At 32.3% G+C, this 16,721-nt stretch overlaps 1 long non-coding RNA gene across 1 annotated transcript; it reads right to left on the bottom strand.

The window, feature by feature from the left end:
* Nucleotides 1-4,579: 4,579 nt before the first annotated feature.
* LOC127719935 (uncharacterized) lies at nt 4,580-12,807 on the bottom strand. Its single transcript, XR_007990554.1, has 3 exons — nt 12,523-12,807; nt 7,123-7,310; nt 4,580-4,821 (listed from the first exon to the last, which is right to left on the bottom strand). It is a non-coding gene; the product is annotated as an uncharacterized LOC127719935 (long non-coding RNA).
* Nucleotides 12,808-16,721: the final 3,914 nt, after the last annotated feature.

The raw sequence follows: 16,721 nt of genomic DNA, 5'->3' as shown, positions 1-16,721 counted from the left end.
AAACACAACAAACAGACATCATAGGTCAAAATGTCAAAAAAGAGGCACAGTAGTCAACATTGTGTTGTAATCTTAATCACAATAAGAACAAACGAAATGGCATATAGACAAAGCACATAAGCAAAAATGTAAGACAAGAACACAAAAAATGACCACAGCACAACACCACATTGGGGGATGCATCAGTACCGAGACACGCCAAAAGGATATTACCAAAAATGGACTAAACAGTTAATAATTTACAATGACAATAAAGAACACCATAACATTCATCAACTTTCTGCTCAAACACTGGTGAGGTTTTATAAAGTCTGAGTAGCAGCTGCAAGCTCTTGAATACCGAACTATCTTCTTGTTTTTGACAAGTGTATGAAGGAACTCCGACTCGTATGAAAATTAGAAGAGGTCGCGATCGGCAAGGCGAGGCGCACAGTTCGTTCCCATAGGAATACCGACCATTTGTTGAAAAAGTCTACCTCAAAATTCAACAAATATATTGTCTATAAGAAACTCCAGAATACTGATCACTTGTTCCTCTGCGTAGCATGTCTTACATTTTTGTTCACTATTTACAAAATATGCCGTATGGTATCTCAAAGAAATAAATGTAAAGCGTAAGCTACAATTTTGATATTGAAAAGCATTGTGGATAATTTCTTTTAGACGATTTTTCAATTTTACATGGTGAATGGCGATACACAGGGTTGAAAAATCAAAAGTGTTGATTTCAGAGAAAGATCGAGATTTAAAATTATCCAGAAGTTCTTATCCAAAAATAATTATCTAAAACAACACAAAGTATCAATCTAAGATTACTCGCAGTTACTGATAGCTAGTTCAAAGCCAATTTCAACTGATAAATATACAATGTCTTCCCAGACTAATATACTAAACAGTATACATCAAACGTACTTAATGTAAAGACGTCATTAGGTCCAAGGACACAGTTATCGTCCTTTGGTTTTCGAATATAGTCCCTAGTGTGAACAGTGTATAACTTGCATTCATTTTTATACACTTTCCCAATGTATTTCTTGATATTTAATGCATGAAATATTAAATAAGGGGATGAAATTACATGTTTAAAAAATTTGGGTGCTGAATCTTTATGTTAAGTAGTGATTTGGTCCAGTTAAAACAGGTCAAAAGTTAGTACGCCTGAAGCTGTCAAACTGAATTTTAGACCCCCTTAACAGAATTGTCAATATTTTGAGTTAGAGCTGGTAGAAGTTTCTATAATTTTGATATTATTTGTCCCAATAGTAGTACACTACACTGTAAAAATATTTTTTGAGATAGAGCAGGTGTGATTTTTTTAATTTGAATTTATTGTCTAAAAGAAATCCACTACAAAATAACTGTGTTCTCGGGCCATTAACATGATATCTTGCAATGCAAAATATAAATGTGAAGGACCATAAGTGGTCGTATTTGTATATCAATAACGCATATAAACGATGCAGCTGGTTATTAGAGGGAAAACGTTTTTACCTGGAGAATAATTCAGTCGTCATCCTCTTTCGGCATGTTCGGTCTAGTCGTTCCGTCGACAGCAAATGGTGATGGCTCGCAGCAAGATGGATCAACACAAAATTCTCGAGTCCTTACGCAGTCACATATCTTCTTGTAGTAAGTGCACAACGGGTCATATACTCCATCTACAAGACGATTTATTACTTGTGGTCTGACTGTTGAAAAAAATTATTCAAATTGTCATTATCTAATACTTACACAATTTCTAGAGTTGTGAGATAATCAAAATCAAGAATCCATTTATCATTGCTGATCCGTGCAACTGTCAACATATTTAACATTTTTTTTTCAAGACATTTGCTACATACACATTCAATATACCTATGCAGTCAGTATTCTTATTCGTCAAAATTTAGTATATTTCATGAATAAAAAAATTAATATGCATAAATTGAAAAATGAGTGAACAAAATTGAATAAAATACAAGTCAGAATAACACCTCCAGTTTTACCATTGGTAGTAGCACGAACATTTATTCAAACATACCTACTCTGTTAATACTGACTCATTATAACGGTATTTCATTGAAACCATGTATTTCATGTTTTCGTACTGTGAATTTTTAATGTTATTATATCAACAGGAACCTTAATATATGAAATTAATTGAATCTGACGCGAGATGATATATTAAATATGTTTGCTTTACAAGTTTCGAGGACAAAACAGTCAACTCAAACACGACTGAACGTAAAAATGTGAACCTTTTGATCTCTTTTCGATCAGATTATTGCCCATTTTTATGATTTTTTCCCAAAAAATTATTGCCGTGGGCAAAGATGAAAATTAGTCCTAAAAATTCAAGCTTTTATCTTTCTGTGGATTTGTTTCAGGTGAATTCGTCCTTATGCATATTAAAGATCAAGATATATTTGCATACCGTAATTGACTGTTTTGTACACATTTCTCTTTAATTTAAACTTTACAAATATTTCTAGGCTACATACTATTATTTGAGTAAAAACAGGTGTATAATATGCAAAATTGATCCTAAATTATACACCTATTTTAAACTTTTAAAGACCATAAAAATTCATGTAAACAATTCAAATATATCAACTTGGCTTCTCTAAAACGAGTTCAATTTCGTATGTTTAATTTCAATTGGAAATCAGCCTGTATATGTATAAACTCTATTAAATTTGTGATACTGTTATGACGTTGCGTTAATAATGATATCTTTTTTCTGCATTCTTGCGAAAAGGAAACCATGAATTGTGCAAAATTGATCCTAAATTATACACCTATTTTAAACTTTTAAAGGCCATTAAAACTCATGTAAACAATTCAAATATATCAACTTGGCTTCTCTAAAACGAGTTCAATTTCGTATGTTTAATTTCAATTGGAAATCAGCCTGTATATGTATAAACTCTATTAAATTTGTGATACTGTTATGACGTTGCGTTAATAATGGTATCTTTTTTCTGCATTCTTGCGAAAAGGAAACCATGAATTGTTCATGTAAGTGAACTGAATAGAATTATATGGGATGTTTCTCTTGATGCTGTAGCTACTGCTCAAACTGTTCAATACATCTTGTTGAATTATGCAGATACTAATGTTATTCAATAACATATGTCAATTAGTTTTACAAACTGCAACGTATCTTTAAAAATGCACTACGAACGAAAGTACTGGCAAAATATATGCAATATTTACATACTTACATTTAACTTGTTTGCGCTTTAAAGCATACTCCTGTGAAATATTGCAATAAATTCCGAGGATAAATAGAATTAAAACTTGTCTTGGTGACATCGTTAATCCAAAGAGAAGACCTTACAAACAGTTAGTTGTCTTTTGCTGCTAAAGCAATATGCAGCAAAACTACAATACTTGATTTTCTAGCTATTACTTTGCATGCACATCCACGTCCTGGGACCTTTTCGTCTATAGCATACATTTTGTAAATTTGGTAGCTGGGTGCCTTTTCATAAGACAGTAATAGACTCATAAACATGTTAAATGTCAAGTTGTAGAAATTTTAGGCTAATTAGTTACATGTATAACTGACTTAATTATTTCATGCTTTTAACAGTTTAAATTTTTTTCACTTCAGACCACCCTCATTGGAACGATAACGTCATGACTTTAAGTGTCGAGATATGAATATTTCTGCTAGCAGTGAATATACTTATCTTGGCCTTGTTTTGAATTATTTCTTGACTTAAGTACTACTACATAAGCAGTGTTAAGTCGTTGTTTTTGAAATATAATTAATTGAAAATTGAAATGATTCTTTCTACACTTTTCTTAAATTTAACATTTATTTTTTAGTACTTTTTTATTCTTTTAAAACTATGAAAAAGTAACAAGGATTTATTAATATTTCAAAAAATGCTTTTTTAAACTATATGTAATAAATTTATGAAAAGAAAAGTAGAGATTAGCAGGCAAAATTATTAGTGGCACGAAACTAGAGGATTCCGAATATCTAACAAAAAGTCAAAAACAAGAACATCCTTAAAGTCAAATCGATTGTTTGTCATCATCTTCAGTTCTCGGTCGATTCTGTTTGTTAGATTATGTAGATCAAAGTCATGATATCAAGCAGATTAAACGTTGTTGTGTAATCCTTTGAATGGTATTGAATGGCTTGGATCTCATAAAAAATGCTTCCAAACTTTAAATGAGAATATCTCATCTATACAGCTGAAGTGGATTTAACTGATTATGAACATTTCTTGTCATGAGACGAAAGAAGGGTGGAAGGATATTTTTAGGACTTCGGGATTAGGCCTTTTCATGTGAAAATACGGGATTTACAATTATCGGGACTCGGGTATTAAGAAATGATATTTCGGGATCCGGGAGAGAATATTTTATATTTTCAGGGGTTTGGGATTCAGCGTTCATTTTCCCGGGAATTCGGGATGACATGTCCTTCTACCTCTTTTCAGGAAAATTCCTAATAAAGAGTATGCATCATTCATCAGTTGCAGTACACTTGATAAGGCGGATATTGTGAAAAACTTGTCATAACATTGAAATCCAATTGATAAATCAATTAAAAGGGTATTATTTAAAAAAAAAAAAGAAAAACTGCACTATTCCCTTTTATACAGTTATTACATTTCATCATGACTATAATAATTGCTGGTTCATTAACGTATATATAGTGAGTGTATTGTATATGTTCACTGAATAAACAGGCGGTTGTGGTATGCAAATCCACTATTTAAAGCAGGCGATTGTAGAATGAATGTCCACTACATATAGCAGTCGGTTGTAGCATAAATGTCCACTACAAAAAGCAGGTAGTTGAAGTATGTATGTCCAAGTTTTCTGGAAAAAATAATAACCTGTTAATAGAAAAAATTAAATGAAAAAAAAAATTTATAACAAATATACCTGTGTTTGATTGATTGATTGATTGATTGATTGATTGATTGATTGATTGATTGATTGATTGATTGATTGATTGATTGTCACCCAGGTCACTGAGGTTTTAAACATATTTGTTGGTGCAAAACACTCTCCATAAAATCCGACAGTGTACGTAGTATAACAGCATAATATAACAGCAAACTTTGAAATCCGTTGGATAGAGCTTGAATAATCAGATCGACACGAACCACAAAAAAAAGTATCGATTTAAGTTTACTCGCAATTAATGAAAGCTTGTTCAAAGCCAATCTCAATAAATAAATATATCATGTTTTCCCAGACTTATATCTTTAACTGTATACATCAAACGGATTGTATATATGTAAAGACGTCATAAATAATGACAATACAAAATATAGGTATGTTGGACCGCAAGTGTTTGTAGTTGTATATCAAGTTATGTAATAATTTATTTAAGTTAAAATCAGTGTTAGTACCAATAACGATTATATATTCAAATATCACAATACTACAACGTTAATTTTACGACGTTTATGAATATGTTAGTTCAAAGGCTCAATTAGTTTACATAGATTGTTTCTAAATTAATGGGCAATATAAACAATGTATTACCGTAAAAATTAGGATGTGATATCCCGTTTGTAATCAGAAAGGAAAACAAAGGATACGGCAAGGCTCTTTATTGTTTTTGGTTTCAGAGACAGAAATCTTTGCATAGTCTTAATATTCTTTTAGGATGTTAAATCCTTTTCACAAAATTATCTCAGGTGAAATTAATTGATTCAGATGTACAAAAAGGTATTTCCAATGTCGATTTCTATCAATATCGATGACATTAGGAGAACATTTATGTTTGATATACATGTATATATACATAAGTTGATAATGATTGCCATAGAGACAACTTTTAAGCAGAGACCAAAAGACATAGATGCAGTCATCTAAAGGTCAACATGCCATTGGTTGATAAAAAGAAACATTACAACAAGAAATATGATTTCAGCTTCTCAATTGTGAACTTTCCATTTCGGCAGCGCCTGCATATGGAGTAAATATCTCCCAGTTGATACGATATTCCAGAGCTTACATTTCTAACATGAATGCCTTGAAGGAGGATTGTTGCTTCCAAAGAAAGTAATGAACTGCTTTGTATCGATCTGATGAGTTAAGCCTTTTTCATCTGATTTTTATAGTTTGTTTTTATGTTGTGCTGTTACACTATCGTCTCAGGTTAGGGGATGGTTGAGCGCCCACAAACATGTTGAACCCCGCCATATTCTTAATGTGCCTGTCCCAAGTCAGGAGCCTGTAGTTAAGTAGTTGTCGTTGGTTCATGTCGTAATGTTGTTTTTCGTAAATTGTTTTGTTTTAAATTAGGCCGTTAGTTTTTCTCAATTGAATTGTTTCATAATTGTCATGTTAGGGCCTTTTATTGCCGACTATATGGTATGGGTTTTTCTTGTTGTTGAAGGTCGTACGGTTGCCTACAATAGCTTATATCCACTTCATTTGAACTTTAGTGGATAGTTGTCTCCTTGACAATCATACTACATCTCCTTATTTTTATAGGAGTTCCAAGTGATGAATTTGAAATCATCCCTTCGAAAATTTTACGTACGCCATCACGAGTTTGTTAACCGTTAGGGAAAATCTGTTTTACATATGACGACGGATTTGTTCGAATATCCGTAACCACAATCCTGTCCTTTTTCTTAGAATGTGACCTACCGAATTCGACTTATCACCGGGTTTTATTTACATGAGCACCACAACGTGTGCCACATTTGGAGCATGATTTGTTTACCATTGCAGAACACCTAAAATCATCCAAGTTTTTTGGTTGGGTTCGTGTTGTTTGGTTTGTAGTTTTCTATGTTGTGTTTTGTGTCCTGTTGTTTGTTTTTTCGTCGTTTTTCGTTTTCGGCCATGGTCTTGTTAGATTGTTTTAAACTTTTGAGTTTGAATATCCTTTTGGTATCTATCGCCTCTCTTGTACGACTTTCAACAATAAGCAAACCCCAATCCGTATTGTAAGATATAAAAGGACGCTGCATAACAAAACATGAAACAGGTCAAAAAAAGAAAACCAACGGGCTGATACCTGCTTAAGATACAAATATGGCAGACAGAAACCATTATGTTTGAAAAGCTTGCCTGCTAGGTTGAACCTAAACACGTTATTAAAATGAAACAACGCATTCAAACGGTGCAAGTTATAAGAAAGAAAACGTTTTTTACCTGAAGAATAATTCAGTCGTCATCCTCCTCTATCATCTGGCCAATCATTCGGATGACAGCAAATGGTGATGGGTTGCAGCAAGACGGATCAACACAAAACTGTCGAATCCTTTTGCAGTTACATAACTGCTTGTAGTAACTGCACAACTGGTCATATTTATCATATGGGTTAGACAGAGGTGTCGTAACTGTTAAAAACAAAACCAATCAAATTGACATTATCAAATACTTACAAAATTTCGAGAATTGTGTGCGATTATCGAAATCAAGAATCCATTTGACATTGCTGATCCGTACTACTGCCAAAAAATGAAATATTTGTTCAAGAAATGTGATAAATACGCATTTCAATTAACATATAAAGTCAGGATTCTATCGTAAAAAACGTCCCATTATTAGGGATGATGCGCTGTCAATTTAGTCCTTGAAATCCGAAAAATTCATTCAGATGGCATTATTACGATCCTTACATGACAGTTGTTTTATTCACGCATCGTTTTCAATATAATTTTTATAGAATATAGAATTTGATGCGACTGTCATACAAGTGGGAGGTTTAGCGCTATAAAACCAGGTTCAATCCACCATTTTCTACATAAGAAAATGCTTGTATCAAGTCAGGAATATAACAGTTGTTGTCCATTCGTTTGATGTGTTTGTGCTTTGGTTTTGCCATTTAATTAGGGACTTTCTGTTTTGAATTTTCCTCGGAGTTCAGTATTTTTGTGATTTAACTTTTTTGTATTTGAATAGACAAATTTATTTATTAGCTATAAAGCATCATTCAATGTACTTTTACGGCTTTTTGCAACTTGAGTACAATGGGAGGCAACTCTCGTTTTACTTAATTGATAACGCCTAATATGAGATTTGCCCGCCTTGTTACTTCATCCGGGTTTCAGTTGACATGTGGTTTAAACCAAGAGAGCATGTTCCAGCCACATTTTATTATGTATTTGATTTTTTTTTTTCATTATTATGTCTGTAATTACCCAGATCTGGTACAGGTGCTTCATATTGACACTTTGTTCGTTGTAGCTTATTGATACCATTGATACTCGAATACTCGCTCGGAAGGCCGAGTACTCGAGTAAAATTTTAGTACTTAAAAACTAGTTTGCCTTTTAAAAATCTTGAGACATTTCCCCTGACTTAAGTTCCCTTTGAAATATTCCCTTCGTAATACTAATTGATATTCATTAACAACGTAAATACAGTTCACCGTAAATCTTACGTCTTACATTTAAATTCAGCAACTGATTAGAGACATTTGTAACGGTGTTTGTACACGGATCAACACTTTCATGGATCAATTATAACTCATCACAAGCTGTACACTTAACTTAGATTTGATTGTTAATCAAGAGCTCTTTGTAAGCGTGATTGGCATGAGATGTACATTCGATGTAATAAATGTTTATTTGAAACTTTATTATCATTTAATTGATAATTAAATATCGTTTTGTAGATATAATGTTTAGTCCAATAATTTGTTGAAAATTTATGGTACAAGTCGTTATATCAAAATTACTGACTCCACGGGAACAGATGATACAGATTGTCTTTCAAGTCGGACTTTATTTACATATTGATGGTTTTATTAGCATATTTCTAAGTAGGTACATGAACACACAAAGAATAATTGCTTCATTGAAGAACTGTGTTTAATATCTCGAGTTGGATATCATGTCGAAGGAAAGGCTGGAATACGGAGGTGAACAAGACGGTCAACATGTTGGAAATTAGGGACATTGTTAGTGATGTGACAATAAGTAAAAAAGCAGCCATGAAAAAAGTCGTTGAACAAGTAAACATCCTAAATAACACAGAATGGCAGAGCGATCTCTTAAACGATTGCGGAAAAGATAATGGAAATAGACTTAGAACATACAAGCAATATAAAAGTAACTGTTCCGTGGAAACGTATGTTTCAAAAAAAGTATTGTACGGTCGTACTGACGTGTAATGGCACTGTTTCGTGTAGGCTCGTTCCCGTTAGCCATCGATACTGGAAGAAACACCAGGCCGCCAATACCTGTTGAAGATCGACTGTGTGTTTATTGTTCGGACAATAGTGTTGAAACTGAGAAACATGTTTTATCGAACTGTTCTCTATATAATGAATTAAATTTGGGCATTACTCACAATGTTCACAACATAGTTTCGATACTTTGAGAAGCATGCACTGCTCCGAGATTCAGCTTTTTTTATGTAAAAGTATTTATAAGTTATTCATGCGACGTAAATTGTTTACATAAACTTTTCACCGTGAATAAATTGTTGTAACTAGTTCTGCTTATTTACATTATGTATATTAGTTTAAAGTGATATCTTAACGTAAATATTTTCACCTATGTCTGAAGTTTTATATAGATGTAAAGTAAATATTTATTTTTCGTTTTATTCATGTTGAAAATACTTTTTAATCAAATTATTAGTTTTAAAAATAGAATTTCAAAGTATCGTTTGATTTTTAAGACCATGTATATATTTTGTGCAATGTGTCTCATAAGTCAAATTGATATGGTTTGGTATTGATTGTTCTATGTATGTTTTAATGTTATGTATAATATGCATTTCAATCAATATGTGACACAATGATACACTAGATTATTATTTTATTCTATGATGATAGGTTATTTTTAGAAACGGTGGTCAGTTATTCATTGATCAAATGACACAAAAAAAGAGGATCGAAACACATAACCAAGGATTACGTTATATTTTGTAGTCATACAGTTTGAGTTCTGCAATAATATCAGATTATTACAGCCCAAGGTTCAATATCAGCCCAAGAACCGAAGGCTCGAGGGCTGATATTGACCAAGGGCTGATCATACATCTGATATGAAAAATGACATGTTATGATCTTTTTATCATATGCTTCAACAATGGAGAAAATTAACAGTTTAATATATTGATCCTTTTATGTGGTTCTCAAGTAGAAGTTTAAAAAGGGAAAAATTTATGGAACTCAGACGCCAAATGTAATACATCTGATATGAAATCTTTCTATCAAATGCCTCAACAGAGGAGAAAAACAACAGTTTAATATATTTTTATATTGACGATAATTCAACAAAACAAGTCATAATGAACACTGTTTGGAAAGGTCAACATTTGTAAAGTAACTTTCTCAATTATGCTGTAAACTTTGAAAAATGCATTTATTGTATCATTTGTTTTTTTTTTCTGTGTTTTATATTATATATTTTCCTGTTTCCTAATAATTATTTTGTGCCCTACTTTGTTATGTTTTTCACTGAAAACGTACCATTGAAGTAGCAATACACAGTTAGGAGTGTGGTTTCGCATTATGGCCCCTGTGGATGTTATTGTGCAATAAAATACATTTTTAGACAGCTGAGTACTAATTTAGCCTTCAAAGTTGGTTTATAAGAACATCAAGACTATTTTTTACATGTTTTATGGGCTATTTTCTGTTTGACTGTTTGAACTTTTTGACGCAATTTTCCAAAAAAAATGAGACGAAAGACAAAGACACATGGTTTTTATTTGATCTGTTGATAGATATATGTAAGCAGTTTCAGAAAAGGTATCACTCCAAGGGATTGAAATTATACTTCTGGCCAAATTTTTGGGAATTATGTGACATCTTTACCCCCCTTTTTGCAATATTTTATAGCAAATAAATACAGATTGTTGCCATAGATACACCAAAAAGAAATAATATTTTGTAATTTTAACTACTGGAAGATACTGATTACATACATATACACATATATGACACAAACAGTAAGCCTGATTTGCAAGAAAGCAAGGAAAAGGGGATGGTAAAATTTATGAGAGTACATTTTGATATTTTTTTCCTTACTGTATATTGCTACCTTAGGTGTGATCTCCGGATTTTGCCGAGTAACGCCGGAATGCCATGCGATAACGTTACGGAAAGGCATGTCATAATAGCCGGAGGTATGTGATAATTTTTTCATATCAGCCTGCTAAACACCATTTCGGAAAATATGAAATTCACGTTAATTTAATGCTATTATCATACTGTAAACATTATAAGTTATTTACTCAAAGTATATGATAATATGTCTTTCGTTAAGTTGTCAAGCGAAGTCATCATATTATTTTTTTGGTTTATGAAAGGTAATAACAAATATACCGCATCCCAACAAAAATCAATACTTTTCACCAGACGTGAAAGATTTATCCGAGTACTCGAGTACTCGTGAGTATCATGACTGAGTACTCGAATATTAAATTTCAGATCTGTTGACATCCCTACTAATTACTCTAGATAACACACACTTAAAATGGAATTTTATTGAAGTTATTTATCTTATATATACAAAATATTTACAAGTAAAGTCTGTCGTCATTGAGTTAAAAATGTAAGGATGTTTGAGTGAAAAGTGTGTCCGACTTTTCTTTTTTGGTATATTTCATGAAAATAATATATATATTAAAATACCTAAATTGTAATTAAAAAATGATTGAACGAGTTGTGTAAATCATAAGTCAGAAATACACTTCAAGTTTAAACATTCGAGTAGCACGAAACTTTTTTTTTATTCAAAAACATCTACTTTGTTATTATGACTCATTAGACAGGTATTGCATATGTCCCGTATATTTCATGTTTTTGTACGTTGAATGTTTAATGTTATTATATCAACATGTAGCTTTACTATATGGAAATTAAAATTCAAATAGTGGAAGCGAGACGATATATTTGCTTAGCACGTTTTCAGGACAGGACAATCAATTCAAACACGCCTGATTGTACAATAGTGTACCCGATTATCTCTTGCCGTTAAGATTATTGCTAATTTTAAGATTTTTTCCGGGATCCTAAAAGACTGTTGCAGTTGGCAGGCATGCAAGATGTTGCTTTACAAAGATCAATCTTTTATCTTTCTATGGAATTTTCTTCGGTGGAATTTATGCTTATGCATATCAAAGATCCATATGTATTTGCACATACCACAAATACCGCTTGGCTCCATATTATAATTTGAGTAAAACACGTATATAATATGCAAACAAAATCCTTAATTATGCACATCCTTAAATTCCTTAAGGTCACTGAAATAGATGTAAATAATTCTAATATGCAAATCACATGGGTTGTTTCCCTTGGCGCAAATACAAAATTTCAATCCTGGTATCTATGACGAGTTTATTGATGCAATAGCTACTGCCTTTACTGTTCCGTATACTTAATTGAATTCTGCAAATATAAGTACTAATGTTATTCAATAAAATATGTCAACTAGGTTTTACCAACTGCAACTTGCCCACGGCTTTTGGTAACTTCATGTAGTTTAATGAACCTATAACCACTGTATCCGTTCCAATGATGAATTTTACCTTACATGTTCAATACGAACGAGAACATTTGTAAATTGTATGCAATATTTAAAAACTTACTTTTAACTTGTTTGCGACTTAAAACACGCTGCTGTGCAATATTGCAAGAAATTCCAAGCACAAACAGAATTAAAACTTGTCTTGGTGACATCTTTAATCCAAAAGAAGGCCTTACGAACAATTAGTTGTCTTTTGCTGCTAAAGCAATATGCAGCAAAACTACAACACTTGATTGTCTAGCTTTTAATTTACAGGAACATCCACGTCCTGGGACCTTTTCTTCTATAACAACATAAACGTTGAAATTATGTCACCTGGATGCCTTTTCATGAAAGACAGTAATAGGCTAAAGGCGACATGAAAATGTCAACTGTCAAGTTTTGTAAAAATTGTAGTCTAATTAGGTACACGTAACTATAGCTTATATCTTAGGATTTACATGTAGATCTACTCTATAACAACATATAAGTAATCTATGTATATTACTCCATTTAAACATTACTGATGGTAACTAACACCTGCAACCAATATGGCATTTGGTTTTAACGAAAAAAAGTCATGTGACTGGAAAGCAGTGACTTCTGTTGCTTTAGACAACAGAATCACTAAGTAAATTTTGCTTCACTCTATGGAGTCATTGCCAGATCTGAGAAAGGATAGTTATCTTAATGCCACATGTCTACATTACTCTTATATTGAGGAAAAAACAAACTCAGCAGATTACATGACCAGAATTTTAAAAATTACTCGACTTTATAGAAAGTCTTTCACTGTAGCAGCAGTTCAATAGTCGGTACTGCCGTAATGACTTGATTTATAACATACTTTTTTAAAATTACCCGTTGATAGATTAAGATACTTTATAGCTACTAAGGTGCGAACTGCCACGAACAAAGTTGGAAAGAATTTGGCTTATATTCGAATTCCTTTTGTTCATAAAACTCCTAGCAATGTTTCTACATATTTATGCATCCCTGGCTTGCAATCCTAGGCCTGATTATGGTGAAGCTAGAATAGTGCTTCGGATCCGAAGAAATTTATAGAGTGTATTTTTTTGCAGTGTCTCCTTCCCCTTGTTATCCAACCATGCATCTCTTCTGGACAATGTTTTATTTTTTTCATATGAGTCGGAGTTCCTTCAGACACTTGTAAAAATATGAAGATCAAAGAAGCTAGATTATTTAGTTTCACCTACAGGTATATTGATGATCTACTTTCCATTAACAGTCCAAACTTTTCTGATTGTATCTTATAAGTATATTCATCTGACCTACAGATTAAAGAAATCACAAATACAGCTTCCTCCGCATTATTTCTAGACATTTACCTCGAATTTGACAACAGCAGTCATCTCAGTACCAGATTGTATGACAAATGAGACGATTTCAATTTTGAAATTATAAATTTTCTTCACCTTAGCAGCAATATTCAGGATTCACCAGCGTTTTGATTATACATTTCTCAACGATATTCAAGAGCATGCAGCTGATACTCAGACTTTGTAAAACGGAATCGGTGTCTTAGCAAAAATTTAATGAGCCAGGGTTTTGTCAAAGAACGTCTCGTCCTTTTTCTCAAAAAGTTCATCGGAAAATACCAAACCTAATACATAAATATTTAGTGTCTACTTCACAAATGATACACGATGGTCTTGAGTTATAGAATAAAGGTGCTGAAGTTGTGTATTTTTTTTTTTTACCTTAGTTTCCCAATTATTTGTCTTCAGCACTACTTTGAAAATACAAAATTAACTTATATATCTTAAACTTACAATAGGTCTATTTAAAGTATCATGTTTTATTTCGTATATCTATTACATCCGACGTTGATATTAAAAACAACACATTCAGTTGATGTAAAGTTGTGAATGGCTTCTAAGTCACGGGTACATGTGCTCGAAACAGATTGTGTTTATTGTCAATCGGGGTTTGAAACAGGGTGTCCAATTCTTCCTTATTATTTTTCCTGATTTTTAAAAGTTCAAAAGTTTTCCACTTTAAACCAGCCTCATTTGAACGATCACGTCATGACTTTAAGCGTGGAGATAACCAATTTTATTTGCTAATTGAAAAGCTGAATACAATCATTTAAGACAGCAAGGAAGATTAATTCTGTATAATTGTTTATTGCTCAGACTTAAATAAAGAGGAAGATATTTATACTGTAAATTTATGATGTGTCTGTACTGGTCAGTGGGTCAGATTTATCATACTTAATTAAACGATAAATTGTTGAAATTAGATAACATGTTTTCACTTTTAGAGATAACACGTATGACCAGTGCATGATTGGATTACATCTTTTTATTGGTCAATGATCTTGCGGGGTCTGCACGAGTTCACGTGTATATGTTCTGTGCTTCCTTTTATCATCAGCTTTTGACTTGTTAACTTTATGGATGATTTTGGACTGGAGCGAATTCCTTTTTGCAATTTAAGGTAAAAGCGAACAATCTTTTTGTGTTTTAACTATTTTATGCTTACATCATGGACAAACGTATAGTTGCTTTTTGACCATTCTTTCATTCATAAAGATTACACGATTTTGTTTTATGCAATACACGTATTGGTTGATCAAATTTGTCTCTTTGTTGAAGAGATATTGGGGTAAAATTATTGTTGGTTTTGGTAGTGGCACTGTGAGTTTGCAATCAAAATGTACTTATTTACCATGCTTTTGGAAAATTATAGCTGATGATAAACCCGATGTTGTTTTTTTACAAGTTGGGATGATGATATTAAGCATAAGAGAGCCCACCAGAAGGAGTTAGCACGAGTTATTATTTCATTATTTTGCACAGGTCGTCTTTATGGTAATGTTCATCATTTCCAAGCAGGCACTCCAAAGTTTATACAATGTTGAAATGACGTTGAATGAACAGTTAGTTTTGAAATTTGAGATTGAAAAGGTGATGCTGTCAATGAGATACCATTATTTTTCTGCGTTTTTTCAACGTCGATTTTTTATTGGATGTAGGTTTAAACTTAACATTAAAACAACCTCACAATTCAACATTGAAATAACCCTGTTTCGTCACGTTTATGTTTGAAATAGACAATTCAAAGTTTGTTGTTGGTCCATAGATATAAGAAGATGTGGTATGAGTGCCAATGAGACAACTCTCCATCCAAGTCAATATATAAAAGTAAACCATTATAGGTCACAGTACGGTCTTCAACACGGAGCCTTGACTCACAGTAAGCTATAAAGGGCCCCAAAAATTACTAGTGTAAAACCATTCAAACGGGAAAACCAACGGTCTAATCTATATAAAAAACGAGAAACGAGAAACACTTAAGAACCACATCAACAAACGACAACTACTGAACATCAGATTCCTGACTTAGGACAGGTGCAAACAAATGCAGCGGGTTTAATCGTTTTAATGGTACCAAACCTTCACCCTTTTTCTGAAACAATAGTGTAACATCACAACATAGAAAGACACACTATATAATATCAACTGAAACAGCTTAACTCAATCAAAGGACATATTAACACCATTGAACATACGCTGAACAAATAAATTTGACCTATGATACAATGTAAATACAAAATAAATAAACTAAGGGAAGAATAATAAAAGTAACATATTATATCGGTATGAAATGTTAAACAATTAAAGAAAAACAATATGCTCGAACAAAAATATCAGCCATTTGCAATAACTTTAAACACAGGTAAATGAAAATAATTTTGTTTTTAGGTATACGTGTACAGTTCCAATAGAGAAAGGAAGTATTTTTACAAAATAAATAATTTTGATGTTCATAGTACGAAGTGAAAATTTATAGTAATACCAAACACTTATCAAAGCTGGTATATAGACCAGATATAACCCTGAATAAAATTGAATAACAAAAAAGCAATACAATTAGTATCAACGGGTCAAATAAACAAGAAAGTACGATTTGAGAGTACTCGCAGTTACTGACAGCTAGTTAAAAGCCAAAACAATTAATAATAAAAAATAATGCATCAGAGACTAAAATCAGCTAAAACACATCCCAGGGATTTAGTATTTTAACGTCATGGACAGTCAAAGAAGATATGACTAGTGCAATGCCAAAAATAAATGTATCGACAGAAAGAGACATACAGTTTAAATAATAAGGCTAAGCTACTGTTTATTGTGTTACAAACCAATTTGCCTTACTTGCTTTGGGTAAGGTTGACGATATTTTAATCGGTGCAGAGGGCATGGTTGCTATTACGTTTGGCTTTGTTTATTTGTTTTTGCAAATACGTTTTAATGTTGT

This window comes from Mytilus californianus, unplaced genomic scaffold, assembly GCF_021869535.1.
Source record: "Mytilus californianus isolate M0D057914Y unplaced genomic scaffold, xbMytCali1.0.p SCAF_11, whole genome shotgun sequence".
NCBI lineage: Eukaryota > Metazoa > Mollusca > Bivalvia > Mytilida > Mytilidae > Mytilus > Mytilus californianus.
The sequence above is the reverse complement of the archived record's forward strand: the minus strand, read 5'-3'. Positions and strand labels throughout refer to the sequence as shown.